This window comes from Chrysochloris asiatica, unplaced genomic scaffold (assembly GCF_000296735.1).
Source record: "Chrysochloris asiatica unplaced genomic scaffold, ChrAsi1.0 scaffold00630, whole genome shotgun sequence".
NCBI classification, from domain to species: Eukaryota; Metazoa; Chordata; class Mammalia; order Afrosoricida; family Chrysochloridae; genus Chrysochloris; species Chrysochloris asiatica.
In genome coordinates, this window is record NW_006409148.1 from 72,479 (window position 1) to 80,644 (window position 8,166).

Below are 8,166 nucleotides of genomic sequence, written 5' to 3' on the forward strand. Positions count from 1 at the left end.
CCTTCATCTAAATTCATCATGCCTTTTTCTTCTAACTTCCCCTCACTGCCTTACGTTCTGGGCTTTGCATCTTCTTTCCTTTTCTGCTCTACACTCTACAATCTGACTTGAATACTCCAATGCCATCGATCTACCTCCTGAGGTCTATCCAGGTTCTCAGTTTGGAAACTGCTGATTTTGCCTTCTCTTTTTCCTCACTGGTCCTCAATCCTACTCACTGCTTCAAAACATTCTCTCTCTTTCTTGTATGCCCCCTGTCCTTTCTTGCTTTTCTAACAGTTCTTCCACTGTCATGGTCTAGCTTATGCCTTTTGGTATCACCTTTTCAACTCTATTCTGCTTTGACTTCATCTCACATATTGTACATTCCACAAACTTTACTCTGTTTCTTCCATTGTGTTAGCTACACACTTTGCACATTTTAGAAAGCAAAGTTCTTTCTCTCTTTTGTGTTCTTTGTCTTGTCTATCTGATCATCACTACATTCTCTAAACTTTTGAACAAGCCTCTTCTCTCTTAGCTGCTGGGATACATTGTTTGCCGCTGCTTTTCATCCTTGGACTACTTTTTTTGACTATCATACTCTTTATTTTCTACACTTCTCATCTGGTCTCCTAGCTCTTGAACTAACATAACTATTTCTCCTGCAAACCCACTAGACTGCACAGAAAATTACTCTTAGACCTTAGCCCTGTGCTATTTTATCAGCTGCCATCTGTAATTTGCTCATCTGGATTCTCAGTTCTGCAGAGAGCAATCTCTCTATTGCTTGGAGTTCTGGTCTGCCTCTCCTTTTTCCTGCAGAACAGCTGGTAGTTTCGAGTTGCCGACCTTGAGGTTAGCAGCCCAATTCGTAACCACTACGCTACAGGGTCACTATTTAGTGTGTCAGAGAACCCAGTAGAAGAGGTGACGTTGCAGTTGGTAAAAACGTGCAAATTGGCTGCATATCACTTTTAACTCTCCGGAGGAGTGCTGTCAACATGTAAAAATACTGCCACTGTTTCTTATGAATACTAACTACTAATTAAGGGCTGTCGGTGGATACAGCAGTGCGGAGACAGCCAGCCTCCCAGGACACCAGGAGATTGTCTCAACAACCTTGGGCCTCATCAGGAGCGTGACGTGGGCCCTAAGGTGCTTGGGATGTGGGGTGAAGCCTTGAGAACACGCACGCTCTGAGGTCCCTGCCCTCCCGTCCAAGGGACAGACTGCCTGCTGTTGGGGGCCACATAGGAGGCTTCCCTAGAGGGGGGCCTACTGCTTTTAGGAAGAGTAGGATCTGCTGCGGGGGTCCTTCCAGTGGTGTGGCTCCTTGGTATCGGGTGTCGAGGGCGGGACCACTTTCAGCAGAGTGGATGAGAGCGGACTTGCTCCCTCCCTAGCTTGTACTAGGCTCCGGTTTCTGCCCCTCCCTGTAAGGGGCTGAGGCTCTGGAGGAGGCGCACTCACTCACAGAGGCCTAGCGGGCGGGGCTGAGGGACAAAGGGAGCGCCTTCATGGACTCTCTCTTCGGCCCGAGGTTTAAAGCAATCTGGCAGGAAAATGCCCCACAGGCCTCTGCCATGCAGGGGGAGGGAGCGGCACACTCGGTGACTTTGGCTGCTGGCACCAACATGGTGCTGCTCTGTTGTGGTGGGGAGAGCGAGGAGGAGGGAGAGAGGGCAAGGCGAAGGGGATGAGCAGGAGGCTTCTCTTCACGCCACACCCGCTTGCTCGGTCCGTTCACCTATTCCCAGGGCTGGCTCCGGCCCTCCCCTGGCTCACTCTCGGCCTGATGATGAGGGAGGGGCTAGAGCAACGCACTGACGGCCCTGCTCTTTCCGCTGCTCTGGGGGAAGAAAGTCTTCTATGAAACATGCACAGTCACTCTCTGCGCGCACTCCAGAGGGACCGAGGCAACTCGGCTGCTCCTACCTCAGGGCAGGAGGGTGGTACTGGGCAGGGACGCTCACAGACATGCACATTTTATACCTGTGCAGCTAGCTTCCTGCACAAAATGGGCTTTGTCTTGGCCCCAGTTCTGTGGCTCCGAGCTGCTGCTCATAGAGTGAAGACAATTCTCCAGCATCACCTGAGCCTCGCTACCAAGAAGGGCGCCATTCTGTCCCCAGTGAGGGGGATAAAGACTCTCCCCCCCGCCGCTGGCCCATGTCCTCACCCGGCAGCGGCAGTAGCGGTGGGGGGCATGCGTCTCGCTCCTGAGCTCCTTGGCCGCGTGGCTCGGGAGGTGAGCTACAGGCAAGCAGAGGTCACAGAGCAGCGTACTCTACCCGTGGGGGGCGCCGCCTCAGACCAGCTGGAGGCAGAATGCTCAGGCTTCCGCTGGTCTGGTTCAAGGTGGGGGAGCCCTGCAGGGAGAGGAGGGCAAGCCCAGAGGCCCGCACAGATTCGGCGGGAGGATGTAGCTGGAGGCGGGCTGACGAAACTTCAGCAGCTAGCTCAGGCTGTGCTGGAGTCTGGGAGGCAGCTAGGGAAGTGCTGAGCTCAGAGGCAGGTCGCAGATCTTGGCCTCCGCTAGCCCCAGGACTCCACAGCCAGCAGCGCCCCTCTCCCTCCCCCAAGAGCCCACAAGAGGGAACGGAAAGCCTATCTTTCTCCTGAGGGGCGACTGGTGGGTTTGAACTGCTGACCTCATGGTTAAGAGTTCAGTGCTTGTCCTACAGCTCCACAAAGTACCAACACACCACAGTGCCTGCGTTTCCTTCCCTGAGCCCTTTCCTATGAACTGCTGACCCAAGTTTACAAGTCACTTTCCGTTTTTGTCTTTTGCTTTATTTAGGTAAACACTGGTTTTCTTAGAGCCTACATTCTCTGCTCTTGCCAGCTTCGCAGCTTTGGAAAAGAAAGTTTCAATTGTCCTCGGACCCATAAGAAATATGCCAACAGGAAGGGCAACTGCCTTGGTTCAGTCTTGCTTTCAAAGACAAAATTACCAAGAAGAGGGATTGTTGGATCATAAGGTGTTTCTATTTCTACCTTTATGAGGAAGTACCATACCGTATTCGAGTGTTGTTGAACCATTTTCCAGTCCCACCAGCAATGTAAGAGGGTCCAAGTCTCTCCACACTCTCACCACCATTGTTGTTTTTTGTTTCTTTGAACTTCGCTGTTAATGCTGATTTGACATGACATTGCATTGCTATTTTGATTTGCATCTAATGACTACTTATCATGAACATTTCTTCATTATGTTTGTTGGCATACTGAATGCCTTCCTTAGTGAAGTTTCTAATTATTCCCTGTGCCCATTTTTTCATTTGGATTGTTTGTCTTTTTCTTGTAGGGTGTTAGAGTTTTTGTTTTTTATATAAATTTTAGATATTAGTCTTTTTCTTGTAGGGTGTTAGAGTTTTCTATAAATTCTAGATATTACTTTTTTGTCTAATATGTCATTGCAAAACATTTTTTCCCACTCTGTGGACTCTCTTTTTTATTCTTTTGGTGAAATCTTTTGACGCACATAAGTTTCTACTTTTAGGAGGTCCCAGTCATCTACTTTGTCTTCTACTGTTTGTGTGTTTTTTTTTTTGTTTTTTTTTTAATGCTTGGTAGTGTATGTATACCATATATTAGAGCCCCTAAGTTTGTCCCTGTTTTTTCCCTGATGATCTTTTTTTTTAGTTCTCAAAGCAACAGCTTTGCTGTTCACTTTATTTATTTATTTAATGTTTTATTGTGAATTGTGTGATAGTCTACATGGGAGAACATCAGCTTTACATTCATTCCATCATCCATCATTTCATTGGCATAGTTATCATCCTGTCCATGCATCCTTACCCAACCAAGGGATGTACCCTACAAGCCTGCACCACTCCCCCACCACAGTCCTCAGCCCCTTTTCATCTCCTGTTCCTGAGCCCCCAGCCCCACCATCTCTTGACGTTGTCTTCTCTGCCTCCATCCCAGTCCTCATTGCCTCTCTGGGTAGGAATCAGCTCTTTGCTCTTCTCCATTGATGGTTCCAGGGTCCTCCGCTCCTAGACTGATAAGTTAATCACTCTCTTCTTTGCTACAAAATGTCCATCTTTAGATTTCCAACCCTCACAATCAGTCCTGATAACAATTATTCACCATTGCATCACAAGAGACCCATCTATATTTCGTTTCATCAGCCCTTCCTGGACAGAAGCCCGAACCACAACCAGACCTTCAGAGATGGGAAATTTCTCCACTTGAAAGGACAAGCAGACCAGCTGGGAGCAGCTAGAAAACCAGAAGATACCTCTTGAAAGAAGGACCTACAGGAAAAATACAAAACAATAAGGGCAGTCCGATTGTTACCACGAGAACATACAGGTGGCTTGCCCAGGAGACATCAAGGCAAGTGATCGGATCCTCTCATTGCAAATTCTCTTCCAAGACTAAGACACAAGGGAAATATGCACTTTGACTGACAACCATGCATGTCATCCAGAAGGGGAAGTGACCGAAGAACATCAATGAAGAGGCGAGCTAAACCCTACATCATTCAGCAAACTACTGTGAACCCGGATGGAGACCTGGTCGGCCAGTAGCGAGGCAACATCTGGGGACTCATGGGCTCAGGGTCAGTGACACAACCACAGAGGTCTAGAGTGGAGAGCAGGGTGGCCAGCTGATAAAAAGAGGCCGGACAGACGTTAAGAACACCCACACTTGCAGATGATGCCCATTTGACTGGACTTCAATGACTAGATAAACAGAGCTCAACCCTAAGAAGAAAGAAGAGGGGAAAAAGCGTATTCTGATACAATTTGATAAACATGACCTACACCTATAAATGCAGTAGCTCAAAAGAGGAAGCAAGTCCCTGCTGCAAGAACTATACCCATCCCCTCCACACAAAGGGTAGACAGGGATGGGCAACTTGGACAATGGCTACCCAAAATGGGGGGAGGGATATAAAGGCAAGAAGTGACTGGCTTACAAGCTTTCAAGAGGGAACCTAGATCCAGAGGGCATGGAGGAAGGTAGAGTCTCCAGTGAGTGGGACCCTGATGATCTTTATAGTTCTTGGATTTACATTTAGGTCTTTAATTCATGGTGGGTTTGTTTTTGTATATGATGTGAGATACGGGGTTTGTTTCATTCTTCTTCAGTTGGATTTCCAGTTTTACCAGCATCATTTGTTGAAGAGACTAGCTCTTCCCCCATTAATTGTCTTGATCATATGCTTTCTCTTAAAATGGTTGAATGTCAGCCAGGTTTTCTGGTATCATGACTCTGTATTCCTTCCATTCTCCCTGGATGCTTCCTGCACTTTTCTGTATCCTTCACATAGAATCTTTGAGTATTTCAAAACCATGCCTTGACATATTTATTCCATTTTTTTCAGCTTGATAAATTCCAAGTGTATTCTTGCCATTTAGTTTTCTAATACAAGGTCTTACATTTCACTGTATTACTTTATTTCTATTCAGTTCTTATACTTAAAATTAGGGGATAGGCTGTTGAGCCCTGTTAGAAACAAGGTCTAACCAGCTTTTAGATTTCTTGTCATTATATGGTCATCTACTGCTGCTAATGTGCCATTGAGTCAGTTCCAACCTGTAGTGACCCTGTGTAGGGTTTCTGAGACTGTAAATCCTTACAAGCGACTGGTGGATTGGACCCAATGGCCTTGCATTTAGCAGCGCAACACGTAACCCATGACGCTACCACGTCTCCTTATACGATCGTCCATGGGACCAGAAAGGAGCTCTGCTAGCGTAGTGATTATGAGTCAGGCTACTAACCTCAGCCAGTCACTGGAAAAGGAGATCATGTTTGGTAAGGTGGAGGGTCAGAGAAAAAGAGGAAGACCCCCAACGAGATGGATTGGCTGAATGGCAGCATCGATGGACTTAAGCGTGGAAACAGTACTAAGGTTGGCCCAGGATCGGGCAGTGTTTCGTTCTGTTGTGCATAAGGTTGCTATGAGTTGGTACCAACTCGATGGCACCTAACAACAACAAGAATTAACCTCAAGGTCAGTAGTTCAGAACTACCAGCTGTTCCACAGGAGGAAGATAAGGCTTTCGGCTCCCATAAAGATTTACAGCCTTGGAAATCCCATATGGGGTGGCTATGAGTTGGAACTGACTCCACGGCACCACTACCATCATGGGACCGGAAATTCCACTGTCAAACACCAACTATATTCATACAGCAGCCACCATTGTGTGCCAAGCACAGCAGCGGTTAAGCCTCCTCTTTGTTACAACATGTACCACATCTGTCTCTCATATTCCAAACCATGTATGCTGTAACATGTAGGTCCGCCTCATTTCCCTGGGAAGAACATCAACAAATGACTTTGCACTTAGCCCAGCAGGTGTGCCTGCAGACCCCCAGATCCGACTTCAGTACCATGGAGAGCGGTAGTCTCCGGATGAAACCTGTTGCTAGTTGGCTGCCCATGGAGTTCTGAACTATGTACTCGCCCTTCTGGGAGCCCAACACACACCTTTAGAATGCCAGACTTTGGCTGCCTTTTGGGTTCTCTTGGAGACTGAGTCTGTCACTGGTGCTGAGCCAGAGCAAGAATTCAAATTACAACCCTTGACTGGTGGGCATAGGTCCCCTAAGCAAAAGCTTGGCAAGGCCCCTCATGTCCCTTCTAAATGGAGACTGTTCCCATGAGAAAGGGCCAACCCTAATGTCAACAGCTTTTCCTGTAGGAACCATTACAGGAGCATGTGACTTCCCACCTCTTAGCCCCTTGCTCACTGTTCAAGGGTTACTAGGAGCACACCTGTTTTCTTCTACCGGATCATGGAAAACCCTTTAAGATCACCTCTCGTTATACTGGGTAAATTCTAGCTCTTCTTTTAGCAAAGCCAATCAGTTATTTTCAAACATTACTAACTTCCAAATAGTAAGCCTGTTCATTTCATAATCAGTTCACCCTCATGCCTGAATGAAAAGTCTCAGCAGTCCAGAAGATGTTCCTTGTTACTGAGCTCCACCTTTCCCCAACCTCATCATAGGGCAGAATCCAAATGAGGAGCTCATGCCCTTTCTAACAAAGTTAGTACACATGATCAGCACAAGATCCCCATGAGGTGGAGGTTAAAGACATCACAAATGTCACACTTTCCTAAAGTGCTGTTTTTGTTGTTAGCTGCTGTCGGGTCGGTGATGAATCATAGCAACTCTGTATAGGGTTTTCAAGGTGCGGCTGGTGGATTTGAACCACTGGCCTTGTAGTTCAAAGAGACCTTGCCAAGGGTCCAGTGCATTACCATGCCATAATCTCTGATACTGACCACTACTTCTTGCCTCAGTATCCTACTTCATGTTCCAGGGATCCACAATTCATTGCAGCATCTCACAGAACTCGTGAGCAAGTCCCAAATCTTCAGTTCAGATATCTGTCTGGAGGATTCTCATGGAAAATCGGGTTGTGAACTCTCAAGGCTGTGGAAGCTGGAGAATCAGGTCAGGCTGCTTGCTGGCTCAAGTCCCAAGGGCCGATGTCAGAAAGCATGGTTAGTCTATCAAAGGAGCAAGCAACCTACTCACATCACCAAGGTGCCTAGTGTTGTACCCAGCAGGATGGTAAAATTGACCAAGCCCTTGGTTAGATTTCCAGGTTTTTCCAATCCCAGTTCACCCCTGTTAACAATTGCTCACAACTGTACTGTAGAATCCTATCAGCATCTTCCCCCATCTTCTCTTGCCCAGACCCTTCAGGAAAAAGTTGTTTGGTGGGAGTTACAAAGACATGCTAGAAGAGACACAGTTAGTAATACACTGCTCTGCACCAAGTTTTCTGCCACTTGCTTGAAATTATCCAGTAGCTGGTCACTGTTTTTGATAGTGACCCCATGTCCAACAGAATGAAACACTGCCCAGTCCCACATCGTCCTCAGTGGTTTATGTTTGAATCCATAGCTGCTGCCGCTGAGTCAGTACATCTCGTGTGTCCTCCTCTTCTTCAGTGACCCTCTACTTGACTAGCATGATCTCCTTTTCTAGGGACTGGCCCCTCCTAATAACATGTCCAAAGTCCATGAGACAAAGTGTCACCACGCTTGCTTCAAAGGAACATTGTGGCTGAACCTCTTCCAAAACAGATTTGTTTGTTCTTCTGGCTGTGCTTGATAAATATTCAATATTCTTCCCCAACAAAATTCAAGGACATCAATTCTTTTTTGGTCTTCCTTATTCATTGTCCAAATTTCACATGGATCTGAGGTGATG

General features: G+C 47.0%; 1 pseudogene; it reads right to left on the reverse strand.

The window, feature by feature from the left end:
* Positions 1-1,462: 1,462 nt before the first annotated feature.
* LOC102836069 overlaps positions 1,463-8,166 on the reverse strand; it is a 57,177-nt pseudogene continuing 50,473 nt past the window's right edge.